Genomic DNA, 16,203 nt, shown 5'->3' with positions numbered 1-16,203 from the left:
AATGTCTATGTATTTGTACACGAATTTTATTTTCACTAATTATGCATTATTTGTGCTCCTATGATTTTGAAACAAATGCATACATTTACTGTTGGTAGTTTTAGTGTTAAAATTAGGTTTGGTTTAGAGTTGAGCTCAAATGAGACAAAAAATTACAAATGTCTCTTCTATTGTTTTAGTACTATATTAGATACAATACAGGCATGATTTCAATAAACCCTACAATTTAGTATGTAACAGCAATAGTTTTTTGTATATATATCGGAAATTAAAGACCTAATCCAGACCAACTAATTGTAAGAAACAACAGATAAACAGTGGTTACGGCTCTTGGAACGCTGCTGCAGACGTGTACGTATAAACAGAATAAAATGTACTAACAGTAATAGTTTTTTGCATATATTTCGGAAATTAAAGCCGTCCGCAAATTTTTTCAAAGGATAAAGTTGTTCAAAATAAAACTCACTATAACATACTTGAAAATCATCAAAATCAGAGGTGGAGCCCTTATAACAGATATTTACCAACTCCCAAACGATTCGTGAATAAAATTTCTATCTCTATAAGCTTTCCTAATTTCCGATGAAAGAATTTTTCCATTGTGAAGAAGAAAATTGCAAACAAAAAATTATTTAACATACAAATGTTACATACCGAACATAAAAACATTAAATTTCTTTTTATATATACAACTCGGTTAAATTGCGTCTCGATAATACAATGCATTTTGGGAACTTCTCTAATCGAATGCAATCCTGGCTTTTGAGTTTATGAAATTAAATATCTGTTTCGGCAACGCGATCGATTTGTTAATATAACGCATTCCTTCCTTGAAATCAACGTGGTCCCATTGCGCAGCGTACAGTTTCACCAACGCGTTATCTCACAAATGCGTAGGATGAAATTAAAGATTATATTATATACACGGTAACCCGTTCTGAATATAATTTTTCATCTGTTAAATATGTATAAATGGGATTCGAAATTTTGACACTCTTAGTTAAGTTCATACTTTTGTAGTTTTTGACTATTAAAAATTTGGCAACGCATAAGCGTTGTGGGAAACCTTGCCAAATGAATATTTAAATTCAAAATTTAAGAACACCCATTAGGACACTGAAGGTCAGCTTCCTCGAATCTCTGCTGACGGTGTTTAAAGTTCTTTCGGCTAATTACTTATTGTAAAGCGATACACCAGATGCATACGATAGATTGCTGTGAGTTGGGAGGTGCGTCACGTGAGAAAATTATGATGTGAAAGAGAGAATTGAAATGTTCACACATACACATTACTCAGACTTCTTTAACCATAGAGCTTGACCAATCACGGACTCGGTAGTGCTAAAATCACGCTCTCATTAGCTAATGAAACAGCGGCATAACTCTTCCATGATCGGAATGATTGATCCTGGATCCTTCCGTGATGCTGGGACACTTGTCGACGTACAATCGCGAGGTGCGTGTCGTAAGTCCGTGATCTTCTAAAGACAGAGTTTTCTTCCATTTCTTAAACCTCTAAGTAGGAAGAAAAGGACTTAGCAAGTTCGTGTGAATTCATATTTTTTTTCGTTCTTTTGTTATAATTTTCTTATCATATACAAATATTATTTTCAAATTATTCGATGTGAAATAGTTAACCAATTAAGCAATTAAATCCATGTTTTATAAAAATTATAGTTTATAAAAGTATTTTGAATCTACACGATTAACCTTTAAATGACATAACTCTAAACAAAAGATTGCTATTGTTTATAAATGCACTAGTTGCGTGATAAAATCTAATAGAATATGTATTCGACACTTAAGTGACAAGCTGCTGAATAAATGAGCAGTTCAGAGATAACATCTCATTCTTCGACAACTTCAAATGAGTCTTCACTGCTGAGTTCTTACAATTAGCATACAGGGTGTTACCTCTCATGCGACGCACGATTTTCCACCCACTTGTAGTAACCTGAAGAAAAAAGTTAGAGCAAAAGTTGCAGAGTATGAGGAGTACAACAGGTATCAGTAAAAAAATTTGGCGAAGTCAAGGTCATCTTGGGTGCTACAAATAGGATAACATTTTCTTTTGTTTTACCATATTGTAGAGGATATCGAGATGAATTTAGAACACATATTACATGATATTTTTACTAACATATTACTCGATTTACAGTAGTGGAAATGTGAAATATTTAACTTTTCGTCGTATTTAACTGTAAGACAGTGTAACCATAATTGACTTAAGATTACTGAATGTAAACATACGATTAGAACATAAGAAAAATACACTTTATTTCATTACATGTTCGAAATGCATTTCGCCCTCCGCAACACAGTATTCTGCTCTTTTACAGAAGTTTGAATGTATTGCTGTAATTAGACTTGCTGGATTCACAGCTCTGCATCTTGAAATGATTCTCCCTTTCAATTCTTCAATACTATTAATCGCTCTTAATGTTTACGCTATCTTAAAGTCAAATACGACGAAAAGCTAAATATGTCACATTTTCACTACTGTAAATCTAATAAGATGTTACTAAAAATATCAATATATGTTCTAAATTCGCTTCAATGTCCTCTACAATATAATAAAAAAGAATATGTGCTCTTATTTGTAACACCCAAGGCGACCTTGACTTCGCCATGAAAACAAACTCTTTTCGAAATTTTGTTACTGATATCTATTGTACACCTCATACTCTGCAACCTTTGTTCTAAACTTTCTTTTGTCAGGTGACTACAAGTGGGTGAAAAATCGTGCGTCACGTTAGACATCACACCCAGTATAGTCTTTCATTGGCTCTTCATATTGTTCCTCGTAGCCTGTGCCTTTCTTTAGTTCTATTAAAAACATTCTACTCAACAAAACATTTATCCCATGTATTAGTCACGGAATAGCTTTACACAGGAATGCACGATTATTCAAAGTCTATTTGGCGAGAAGAACTGACGAAAGAATGAGAAAAGAAGTAGATACTCAGTAACTAGGTTGAACAGAGTTGATGGATTCAACAGAACTTCATCTTTCTGTTTCGCAGGTAGTAACTGATTTCGAGGTTGTCAACAGACCTCAATCCTTTGTCGAACAATTTATCAAAGCCAAAAGATCAGGCCAAGTGAGTAACACACGTGCGATCATAAACGTGAACACGTATCGCGTGGATAACGCTGTGCTTGAACACGATGGCTTAACAGCGCAATTTATCAAGGGCTGCTTTCAACCCAGCCATTCTATGTAGCAATTAACGTGTCCACTGCGGGAACATCGTATTTTAAAGGTTTACAGCGCAGATACGCCCATACAAATTTCACTAGCCACGCACGCTACGCGACCTTTTTCTCTGTAAAGATTTATAAGCCGGCGGATCGATGATAGCATTTGAGTACCGAGCAATGGTTAGTCTTATCGGTTCTCCACATTGCTAATTTCCAAGCGCTTCGATGATAAATAGGTCATTAGTGATACAAGAATGATAGTGGATGGGTGTTCAGTACCTTTGTCTTACGAACTTTTAAACAAATCAATTACACTGATATATGAATTGCTGTGAGTATTGCTACAGGCTCCATGAGATTTAAGTTATAATGGTTATTCTAGATTTACCTGTAATGTGGTTTACGTAGATTAACCCTATCAGTATTATAGATTCGTATGAACGGATTTCTCACATTAACATCATTTGTTGATAACCTCGTGAAAGTAATGTATAATCAAATTTTAGTTATCTACTTATCTCAATTGACTTTTAAAATATTTAATCTTAAAATTTCGAAAATTTGACGAAATCGACTCACCCATCATTATTTAAACTCATTAAAATATTTTGGTTATTTTTAAAGATAATCCCTTTATCTTTCTAGCAATATGAATACTACCAACACTACACTGTCTGATAAAATAATGAAGTCCGTTATGTGAAAATAGTTCGTTCAACGAATTGTAAGTTCTAAAGATGAAAATGCTTAGAAGTTAGATATGTTCTTTTCCAATTTAGTAGGTGCCCCTCAACTTGCCAAGGTGGAGAGAGAGAGAGAGAGAAGTTGCTCAATAGGGTTTTCTGTATTTCTAGACGAAAAATAATTGAACGGTTTTGTTTACTATAACGATCCAGTTGCTGTACACGTGTACGAATCCACACACACAACTTCCACGTGGTGTACATCAGGCAACACTAATGCCGGTACGCGAACTTTGAAAGTTAATAATTCACGAATGGCTTATGCAAAATACATGTGTAAGCAGAGTACAATTAAAAAATTTTAATGTAACCTTCATAGAACTCTCCAAGGTCATTGCAAGGTCAAATTATCATCACAGTATGTCCCCTGTAATAGCATGCAACTTTTGTTTGAAACATTTTTGTCCATTTTTAATATTTACGGGAATAACCATCTGTATATATTTAAACCGAGTATACTGTATAAGAGTTCAGGCTATTGCAATTGCTGCACGTCTCATGGTGATACAGGTGATGCATATAAGCATTAAAGATAGAGACCACAGTATCGAATAATACATATTTCCTAAATGGACACCACTAAAAGTGAAATACAAGGAATACAACATGAAGAGATCATAATGCTCCATCAAGGTAGTGTACCAAAAGAACGCAAAATTGATGATAAAATACAAGAAATACGAGAAAATATCGTAATGTTATGCAGTTTTGCTATTTTATTAATTAGTAAAATAAACAGACCGATACAAGGCTCAGGCCCACTTCATCATACATCATTCTTAATAATAACCAGTGTCTTCCAAAATATTCAAGCAATCAGTAATAGAGATAATTCAGTAGTTCTCCAACCTGCTTAGTGATACTCTCAATTTCCTAGATCTTTTAGAGTATGATATTATCGATATAATGATTCGGCTATATTGTATTAAAAATATTCTACAAATACAGAAACACGGTAAAAGGAGCATATATCTGCAGAATATCAGAGAAACCTTTGAACGCAAAGAATAGTTGTTGGTGAAACAAGTTCAGTAGCCACAGCCGGTTGTGAAACTTTGTTTTTATGGAATTTGTGTGTCCACTAAATAAAATCTATAATTGGTGATACGTGGAAGCATTAACAGACTGAGTGGGTAACTTTTCCGTTGGACACTTGAACAGTACGCCACTGTCAAAGTTCTACGGAAATACGAGTAAGCCTCAAATCAACCTTTCATTGTCCTTTAACCGAGAATGCTATTAGAGAATGGCACACACAGGAAAACAGTCGGCTTCCTAACGTGTGTCGACACCCAACGACTGCAATGTTAATGTCTAAAGTATGTTTCCTCTTGCACGTGCCGCTTAATGGCCAACGTTCCTAACCTGAAAGAGAGGATCGCCCCAAGTTCAGCATGAAACAGAGTATCGGTTTATCCAGGATGTGGGCTCGTGAGATTCAATGGCACCGAAGTTATCGAGGAACATCGTCCACCTTCGTTGCTACGAAAAAGCGTTCCACGATTAACCCTAAGTGCCGCTTTGATCCTCATGCGAATAGCCAACGAGATTCTTGTGGTTATTTTGTAAGGGGATACTCTTAAAAGCTCTTTTCTCTTCAGCTGACTAGGATTCTTTCAGTTAATTATATTGTTAGGAGATGACTTTTTGTAATTCACGAAGAGATTAGAGTTCATATACTGTTATTTTCGTCTCCATGTCTGCAACTATCTCTTCATGTTGTTTTACACATAATACTTTTATACAATAGGGTTTCAATTAACTGGTTTAATAAACAACTCAAACCTGACGTGTCCTGTTGAAGTCTAATTTTATTATTTTTAGTAGTCTACTAATGAATTATATTGAATTATAGTCCAAGTAGTAACCAATATTCTATTGTACTCTTATTGCCATTACATCGAGTAACTGTGAAAAGCTATGGAAAGTAGATTACCAATAACTGGGATTGAATTAATCGAGGTTCTACTATATTACCTGCGAAAGTTTCCTTTTTTTAATTGTATAAAATATGTACTGAGAATACTTTTTCAGCTAGTTTCGAATTATGTATATCGATGACACGAATTAATATTAGATATATCAACCAATGATAATTCAACAGTGACAGTGTTTGTATACGTAACTTCGCGGTATCGAAAATTTACGCACAATCACACACTTGGACTTAACCTTGTGTGGATAGGTTAGTTATATGAACTAGTTTCCGGTAGAGTATAGTTCGTTTATTCAACAAAAAGTATTGTACAGTTGACTCTCTACGCTAATCTGTGTCTTCTTCGTCGTTATGGTTAAGAGGAAACCTTCCAAGCCCTTACTTTTGGTCGAGGTGGAATCTAGCAAGAGAGAGGACCGCAAGGTCAAATTGACATTTGTACAAAATCTGCAAGAAGGACAGAAGGACCTACAGTAATAACCTTGGCCCTGAAGGCTCGCCAGATGTTTTATTGCCCTGTGCAGGTCTTGCAGTTCCATAAACCAAGGTAGTACAAAAATATACAGAATACGTGTCTTAACATACAGTGACAGTGAGAAAGTAAAATATAGTGAACGGAAAACGAAATAAAATTCAGTAATTGTATATTAAGAAAACACTTGCATCAGTGTATTGTGACAAATGATACAGCTATATATGCAGACTGTCCCAGAATTAGCGGTACAAGCGGAAAGAGGGTGATTATATCTAAAAAATACGACGAAAATGTAGAATAAAAATTTTTGATATCATGTTTCGTTTTCGAGAAAATTGATTTTGAATTTTAACGGAGTATAAGTATACCAATTACCGATCTACAATTTTAGGCGTTTGAGGGGTAAACAGGAAAAGAGGAATGCTTTTAACACATCTATGCCGGTGCACGTATATGTACACGCTTTTTCCCCCATTTATATGATGGGGCGCGCACATGTGCGCGCTTACAAGTGCATCGCATTTTTATTGGCACTGCCCCACGCAAGGGCAGATGTCTAATCCTACCTCAGGATTTTTTTCAATATACCATCGGCCTCTGCTGAGTTAGATGTTTTAGTTAGATTCTTTAGCTGGTTTTCTTTTGCGTGAACTTTTTTATGTCTGTTTTGTTTCATTTTATAGTAAGTGATTTGCTTCTATTAATGGTGATTTATATTTGAATTGATATTTAACAGCCATAAAATGGATGAAAACTCGCAGTTGGAAGAAATTTCTCAAAATTCTACATTTGAAAAATCCGAAGAAGTTGTATAAGTGTTTCTTTTGTCTCTTAAATTATTTACTTTTATAACACAAAATGTTCAGGACCGCTAATCTACGTCTATTTACCAAATTAATAATACAAATACTAACTCCTCAGAAAGTTGTGACAATTTTTCTAAAGCATACCTTTTTCGTAAGATTCGGAAAATTTGTCCGTCGCCAGTAGCGACATACCGTAGAAACTGCCTCCGCGCGCATATGCTAATGTACCATAGAGACGGTCAGCTGCCACACTGAGAGTATTCTCCTTACCCCGTATACCATTCAAGCACAAAAAAAGTCTACTCTCAGAGCACACAAAAACTGTACTCTCGTACCCTTGCACCCAAATTGAAATTCAATTTTCTCAAAAACAAAGCATTATATCAACAAAGTTTCTTCTATGTTTTCAACGTATTCTTTCATGTAGAATCACTGGCTTACCGCTTATACCACCAATTTTTGCACATCCTGTATACCGCTATGTATACACAGCTTTATCGATCTTAAATATCTGTCATTTGTAAAGATATGAAGCTTTATTCTTTTAAAAGCTGTATAATATAACGTGATGCAGAATATGAAACTATAATGGAGCTTTACATGACTGAACTAATAGAGAGACAAAAGTGTTTGCATAAGAGAATTTTAAGATAATAATACAATCATTTGTCTCGTATGAAACTTGACTTGAGAAATTTACAATTCTTAGAATGCTTAATGATCCTATAGCTTTTCCGCTGCCAAGTTATATAGTCTTGTTTAACATAAAGAAGGTTGTAATTACTGTTGTTAATTTTTAGTTCTTCAAATATTTTACATGTGAAAACATGTGTGAATACTTCTCTGCAATGAAAATATTTACATTCTTCCCAACAGATTGATCCACGGAACACAAGTATCACTCATTATTCGAGGGAGATACTGTACTCGACGCGTCATTAATCCCCACCGTGACGAAGAAAAGAAAATAAGTGGTTGTCCTTGAAAATCATAAGTATTTGTGAATGAATAAAAGGTACACAACAATAATTTAAATCTTCAGCGTAATTTAAAACTTATTTCGAATGACAGCAATTTAAATACGCACAGACAGTGTTCATAAGAATCAAAACAAAAGAAATTATCCTAAACAATGTGCATGATAGTACTGGGTACGCTTCATATATAGGGTGAGTCACCTAACGTTTGCACCTCAAATATCTTTGTTGTTTTTCAAAATATGTCAAATGTCTCAAGGAAAACGTTGAAAGGTTCAATGAAGTTCATACAATACCAAAAGAATTTTTGTTTTTTTAGTGTTTTTTTTTTTAGATATATCAAGGTCAGCTCCATTTTTTAAAATGGAATCACCCCTTTTCAAACACCTACAATCATAGTCCCTTTCGGTAGGAATTCAGTGATTACAATTATTCAACGTCATTCAAGGTCACGGATAGAGAAAACGTACAAGATTTAAAATATGAAAGCAAAATACGTTTATCATAAGTGAGACTTGTTAACATATTAAGGTCATATTCAATGTTATCGAAAATTCTCAAATATCCCCTAGCTCAATTAATCTACGGAATGCCTCTTATTGGTCTGTTGCCGCACTGACTTCGAGAAATTGACCACCAAAGACAATAGACCGTAAATGTATAGTGTAATATTTTGAACGACAAAGTAATCGGGCCACACTTCATTATCGGAACGATGGCACGATAACAATATTCTCAATTTTTGCAAGATCTGCCAATTTTGTCAGAATATGTCTCTTTACAAAACTGCTATAAGATGTGGTACCAACATGATGGCTGTCCTGCTCATTATGCACGAATAGCTAGAGAAACGTTGAATTTTAGTATTCCAAACCGATGGATTGGACGAGGTGAAACTGTTTCATGACCAGCACGTTCGCCTGATCTAAATCTACTGGATTTCTTTTTGTAGGGTTTGCTAAAAGAAATCGTGTACATGAACGGTCCAATAACAGTTGAAGATATGCAACAGCGTATCGTCACAGTATGTGCAAATATCACCTCGAATTTACTTGTCACAGTTTAACATTCCTTCAGAGCCCGTTTACAGCACTGTATCGACGTAAACAGCCATAATTTCGAACATTTATGAAACACAGATATTCCGTTTTCATATTTTAAGTCACATATGTTTTCTCTGTCTATGACCTTGAATGACCTTAAATAATAATAGTCTCTGAATTCCTAATGAAAGGGACTCTCATTATAGGTGTTTAAAAAGAGGTAGTTCCATTTAATAAAATGGACATGGCCTTAATATCTCTAAAAAAATGACAAAAAAACAAAAATTTTGTTGGCATTGTGCGAGCACTATTGAACCATTCAACTTCATCTTTAAGACACTTGACGTATTTTTAAAAACAACAAAGATATTTGAAGTGCAAACGTTAGGTGACTTACCTTGTATACTTTGCGTCGTGGCACTACCGTAGCACTTGATTCTGACTTTTGCTGATATTACCCAGGCAGTATCGAAAGAAATTTACAGCTTGTTGATATGAGGATCCTCTCAGTTGCTCAACGAGATTCTGCTTATCTGCAGCAATTATTATACAGAGTAGTAGAAATACTGAAGGACCGATCTTCAATATCTGGAAGTGAACCAAACTTCGGGACAGAGTCATACGTAGCAAAAGTAGACTACAACAGATTAACACATTACTGACCGAAAGACAACTACGCTCCTTGCAGTGGTATATACTGGTAAGTAACATACTAATACTTAAATAGTGAAGTAATAGTAGTTTGCTGAAGGCAATAAAGCAAGCTATCAAAAGAACGTTTACAGTTGAATCTCGTGGTACCTCCGATAATCCAGATCCTATTGTATATTAAATTTTCTAACAATCACTAATTTCAATTTCACTAGAATTAAAATGTTTAAAGGGAAAGTAAACAATCTGACTTATTATCTATATTTCACCGTCTTACTTAACAGTCCTCAGAGTAATTCGATCAATATAAATATAAAGTTGGAGCGCAGCGGTAAACAACGAAAGCTTCTTAAGATCGATTTGGTAAGAATGTTAACCAATCGGTGAATCCTGAAGCAGATGGATAACGGCGATGTCGGTCGTTTTGAATCGCAGATAGGCGCTGCCCTGGCCACCGCGTTCGAATCCTTTGGACTGTGTGTGCGTTCCATATGGTTGGGTCATTGAACTCACGTTCGAATCTTCGGTGTGCAGGCTACACAGGAGCACCAGGAACCGAGAACAAAGTACCGGGTACCATTCACCGTAGGAACGACGTCGTCGAGGGCCCCCGTCGCCCGATAAGGGCGATCAACCCCCACCTTTGCCACGTCGGAACTCGTGAACGTCTCGTCCCACAAACGAGGAGACGGAAATCGCGAGCTGGTCGTCCTGGCTAATGATGCTGCACTTGGCTGGCTGAGTTGTACACCACTGACCACGCTGTTTCTTGGTCATTTTGTACTTTGTTCGTTGATACCTCCTATGCAGTTTGGTGCATCGACCTTAGCAATGAACTTTGAGATTCTCCAGTCACTTTAAATGTGAGAAACAATTCAAATCAATTTGTATGTTTGAATGACAGCAGTTTAATGATGTTCAAGAATGGTTAATCCTTAGTGGATTCCTGTATAGCTCCGGCTTTTATGAATTTGCGACAATTAAGTAAGGTAATTAAAATATTCGAGTGTTAAACTTTTTTTGATGTTTAAGTAGTGAGATTGAAATCTGTTATATTTTCATTATGCGTATTCAAAACTTCGGGTATTTACCTATATCTTTACAGGTTTAGGTATCCTTATAAAGGCAACATCAATGTCTTCTGAAAGTGATTAGTGTATATACAAGTAATTCCCAAAAATATTCGGACACTAGCATCATCTAACGTTAAAAGACCTACATTTACAGAAAACATGCGACGAACAAACAAACAAAAAATATTATTTTATGTCATACGGTATAGTTTATGGATAATAAAAATGCAAAGGCTTTTCATTTAGAGCATACGGACTACTTAAATAAAACAATAAAAGTGAAAAAATAGCTTAAATTTTTTGGGACGCAAATATTTAAACACCTTATAAACATACGGCAAAAGATTAAAATAATAAATATCATTTAGTTGGATGCCTCTTTTATTCTGTAACATAGTATAAATGGCAAGGAATAACATTTAGAATATTAACAATTGTTTTTTATTAATGGTTACTTTTTTATTCCTCTGTCAGACGATTTTTCATTTTTTTTTTAGTGTTTATTGCTGTTTTCAGTTCTGTGATACAATTGATTTTATAGAAAGTGTTATCCACTTATAACAAGGGTCTTTCTTCCGTTGTTTCATAAGATAAATTTGTAATGCATTCGAATATTCTTGCAAACTCATAATGCATTTTTTCTATTCATATCATGTCTACCCTAATTCTTATAGAAGTAAAAGTTTAATTTTATCTTTAATTGAAAATTTAAATATTACAAACACCAAAATTGAAGCTTTTGATACATAATATATTAAAAAAAACATAGCATATAATTTCAAATGTAGAAGTGACAGAGCTTCAATACAATAATGATATATATCTAAGGAATAACTCACAAAATAAATAATTTGCAAATAACATTATCATTTCTTAGTTATAATTACTAGACAGAACCTGTCATTTCTATGCTTTAAATTTGGTCGGTTACCGTCGATCGGTGGCCTGGCAATAGTTAAACGCAACTTGTCCCTAAGTGGAGTTGAACTACATAGTTGGTAGAATGAATTTTTATGTATCTAGCTAACTATAAAATACTTCTGTGGTTAATAAAATAGATTGTCTGACGAAATTGGGCAATGTTACGTAAAAAGTGTAGAAAAGTGAACTATGGTTAATTTTTATTGGTTAAATTAACTTGTAGGCGGATAGACTAAAATTCTGTTATTAGTGGACTTTCGTGTAGGTGATGACATCGTAGTGTAAAATGATTCGAAGAATCTAAACGGAGAAGAGGAACAGGAAAGTGACAGATTTCTGAACATCGTCACAGAAATTACGCATTGTAAAAACACATTAGCTGGATATCTGAAGTGCAGTCGTCCAACAACATGCTACGATCTCTCCGGAAACTCTGCGATTCGAAGCCTAAATAATAGAACAGGATACGACAGCCGACGAGATTGCAGGCAATAATACTTGCAGTTGCGTATATTAATAAATAAAATTTCCAGGTCGAGTAGAATGAATACAGTATAGGATCACCCTACGATGGATTGTTCGTCCCATCAACGCGTAGAAGGAAATCAGAAGTTGGATGTCGCGTTTAATGATGCTGCACAGTTGTCCGAGTCGTAGCTGGCAGTAGGTTCTATTCTTTATCTACATTTTATTTGCTTCTCTCCCACGTGCAACCGATTCACTCGCGTGTCGCAGACGCCCGTTATCTTTCTTCCGTCGCGTAGCTTTTTGTCTGTTCCCCCCGCGGCTAATTTATGTACTTATGAGTCCACGCTCGAAACTAGCCTTTCGTTCGTGTAATAATACCCGTTCCTCGCATAATTTACGCGTTTTTGTTTTGCTGGAATGCAGCACCACAATAACGCTGATCAAGTAAATTTGTGGCTGTTTAACACAACGCAGAGTTCCTGAGCTGTGTGACATAGTTCTTTCCGTGACGTAGGATAGAAATTCTTTAAAGACGATTTCAAAGGAGATCAAATTCTTACGCAACCTTGTATTTCCTAGATATACTCGCACCCCCTATGGAAAATAATATTTTTTATGAGACGCAGTATTGATTGAAACAGTATTTGGTGTTCTCATGCACTTGTCCTTCGCAATAAAGGTCCATGTGGATCATTATGTTAGATTCAGTAGCAGCTTCCAAACGTTCTTCAAGGTACTCAATGATAATCATGTTTATGTGGACAATTTCACTTTTTTGAAACCATGTGAACATGAATATGAAATGTACTTTTCCTTCTGCGGCAACTTATTTTTGCCTAATTTTCGTGATTCTCTACATATAATCACTTATTAAGGTCCATTTAATTTATACTCTGATGGAGCCGAGCACGAGTCGGGCCAATATTATATATACTAGCAAAAAAATACACAATTGTAAATGATAAAACAGTATCAACACGTGCTTTATCAGTGCAGCCGTTCTGCTCGACCCGTCCTCGGCTCGTCGCGACGAGTAATATAAATAAGTAATAGTATAAAGGCAATATAAGTAGACCATTGTAAAAATTCAATGTTTGCCTTTGGACATTGTTGTATTTGAGATTTTAAATCTTAATGTATGTAGCATGTTACTACGTTCTAGACGTGTTACCGAAGATAAATAACGATCAAAATCACGGTACAGATAGCTTATTACAATTTATCTCTTTTCAGAGATAGTATCTATAACTTAATTACAAAATATTAATGGTTTACAATAGTTGTTTTGCCTTTTCTTGTTTCCACTAAGGCTCTCACAGGATTTACGTCGTATGAGACACTACTTCAGTTCACTCACTGACCAGTGCTCTTGACGGACTTGTACTCATCACTTGAGTTCCAAAGGAAGGTCAAAGGCAAAAGTTGTAATAAATTATAAGGTTTTGATTGGAATTTATTCGAATGGTGAGGCCGAATAAACATTGCGATATTTACAGCGCATGTCATCAGGTAAAGTACAGTGATGTCCTTCCCTCTTTTTCGTAGGCTATCTATTCTATAGAACGCGAAAATGTAAGTACATACCAGGATAGTCACTACACATATTTGACACCTATGCAGCGAATAATTAAGTTATAATTAACTTGACGTAACATATGTGAAAGGTGTATTATTACAATCACATTTGTTTTCAATGGTAAACTCCAAATTTCTTTGTTTCGCCCAAGTGCAAACGATGATCCAATCATCAACGAGTCTGCAGTAAGAAAATATTTCTGTATGAACTATTATACATATACTACATTATGCAATTGCTGTTGCAACGATACATAAATTGCGCCTGTATAAGTAAGTATTACATGGAAACCGTTTCCTAACTCATTCACATTGTAAGTTTTCGATCAAAACGATAAGTAGAATAAGTTAATTGCTACTATCATTTTTTGCATTTACTTTAATGGTAAGTGATGCAGTAATAACCACTTTTAATCAAAAATTACTCTTGTTATCGTCTGTTATTAGAATACTGCGTTTACTAGATAAGTAACTGTAACTTGATGGACTATCCGTCGTAGATCATATGATTTCTGGCATAACCAGCCCGAAGCGATCCTCTGTAGGATGTTCCCATGTCAGTTAACGTTTCATCTGTTCCTTTTTCTCAGTAGTAAATTAGGTTACAATGTGTTTTGTAAAATATTGCTTGAGAATAGTTTTAATGAAAAATAACTCCCTATATTAATCTGCATCTTGTTTCGTATAACTTCTGAACATAATTGATGGGTGATTGATAGGAATTTATTACTAAAATGTGCAGAGTGTTCGAGAACTGGTGGTCGATATGATATTATACTGCTCTTGGAGAACTGCTATCCGAATACAAAACGGTTTCGAAATGCTGAGAGCACTTTCGTCAGAGTCATAGAAAAATGTCCGCTGAAAAGAGCTTGGATAAAAAGTGAAGTTAGGTACTTAAATATAATTTATAACGAAAAATCAGTGTTGTGAAATACAAAAAACACGAAATATAGAAATAAGTTACTACTCCAAGCAAAGTTTATATTAGAGTTCGTATTTTCTGCATTTACAAACCCTTAACAAATTTTAGTAAATATACATGTATTTCAACTTCATATGTTTATCTCTTACAGTATTGTTTATAGCCCAAGTTACTTCTTGTATTATCTTCCCAATTATGTATTTAAGTGAACGAAACAAATATTGAAGACTACAATATGGTTCACCTACAAATTAAAATGAATAATACCTGTACTTTCAAATACACATGTACCTTTACTTAACTTTACATTCGGTAAAGTAATTTATTTCCTTAAGCTAGGAAACGTAGCGTTACCATTCCACGTACACAAAGAACAGTAGCTACTCTCAATTTCGTATTTTTTTTCCGAACTGATTCAATAAATTGTATTTATTATATTATAAATTAAATTTATCCTGAACTACAGAGAGTTGACTCTCAAATGGACACAACTTTACAGTTTTGAGTGCTTCAGGGGTACACAGTGTAAGAGAAACATTCTCGGTCTGACCATTGACTGTTTTTACAATAAGTTAAAAACATTTACTTTTCCCTATTTGCCCCTCAAAAGCTTACAGGTCGATTCGGAATATCCGATCGTCCGTCTCCGTCCGTTTTCCTCTGAGGCGTGATGCAGCCAAGCGTCTTTCGCAATACAATTATTGTACGTCTGTCTTTGTTATTTTCTACTGGAAAAACAAGGAAAGAAGTCGCTTGTCTGCATCAGGCCTGAATCGAATGCGCATCGTAACCTATAGTCTGCCCTGATTACAATTTTTAAATGACCATCAATTAAATAAGCTTAACAATTTTTTCTTTCAAATTGATCAAATACTAGACCGAAACATTGTCCATTGTTACTTTGTAAAAAGAAGTCATACATTAACATTCCAAAGAGTTATTTTAAATGGTAAATCTTCTACTGTAACATCTCTAAGTTAAGTTTCCAAGAAGACATTTCGACATTGATTCTGAGACACATGTGGGAAAATTCCTGTACAAAATTGTACTTTTCAAAAACGCTGAAACCGTTTAAATTTTTACAATTTATTGGCCAAAAACTATCTTTCCTTTTCCACCTGTACCTTAATGTATTAACATCCTCATGAAAATTCAACTTAAAAATGTGAAAATAGACAATTCACCTTTTAAAATGACTCCAGGAAGGTTACTGTACTTTTTTTTAGGAAGTGACAACAATTAAAAGATAGATAGTATTTTTATTATGTTATGAAGATCTCATTTATAATTCACGAAAACTTTATTCTCCACGATCTAAGATTAATCTGAGAAACCTGTGTGATTTAAAAAAAGGCCGAAATCCGTTTTCTAATGCTTCTGGAGATAATTCATTTATGAACGCACTGTGC

The sequence above is a fragment of the Calliopsis andreniformis genome, chromosome 3, assembly GCF_051401765.1.
Source record: "Calliopsis andreniformis isolate RMS-2024a chromosome 3, iyCalAndr_principal, whole genome shotgun sequence".
NCBI lineage: Eukaryota > Metazoa > Arthropoda > Insecta > Hymenoptera > Andrenidae > Calliopsis > Calliopsis andreniformis.
Note: the sequence above shows the minus strand (reverse complement) of the source record.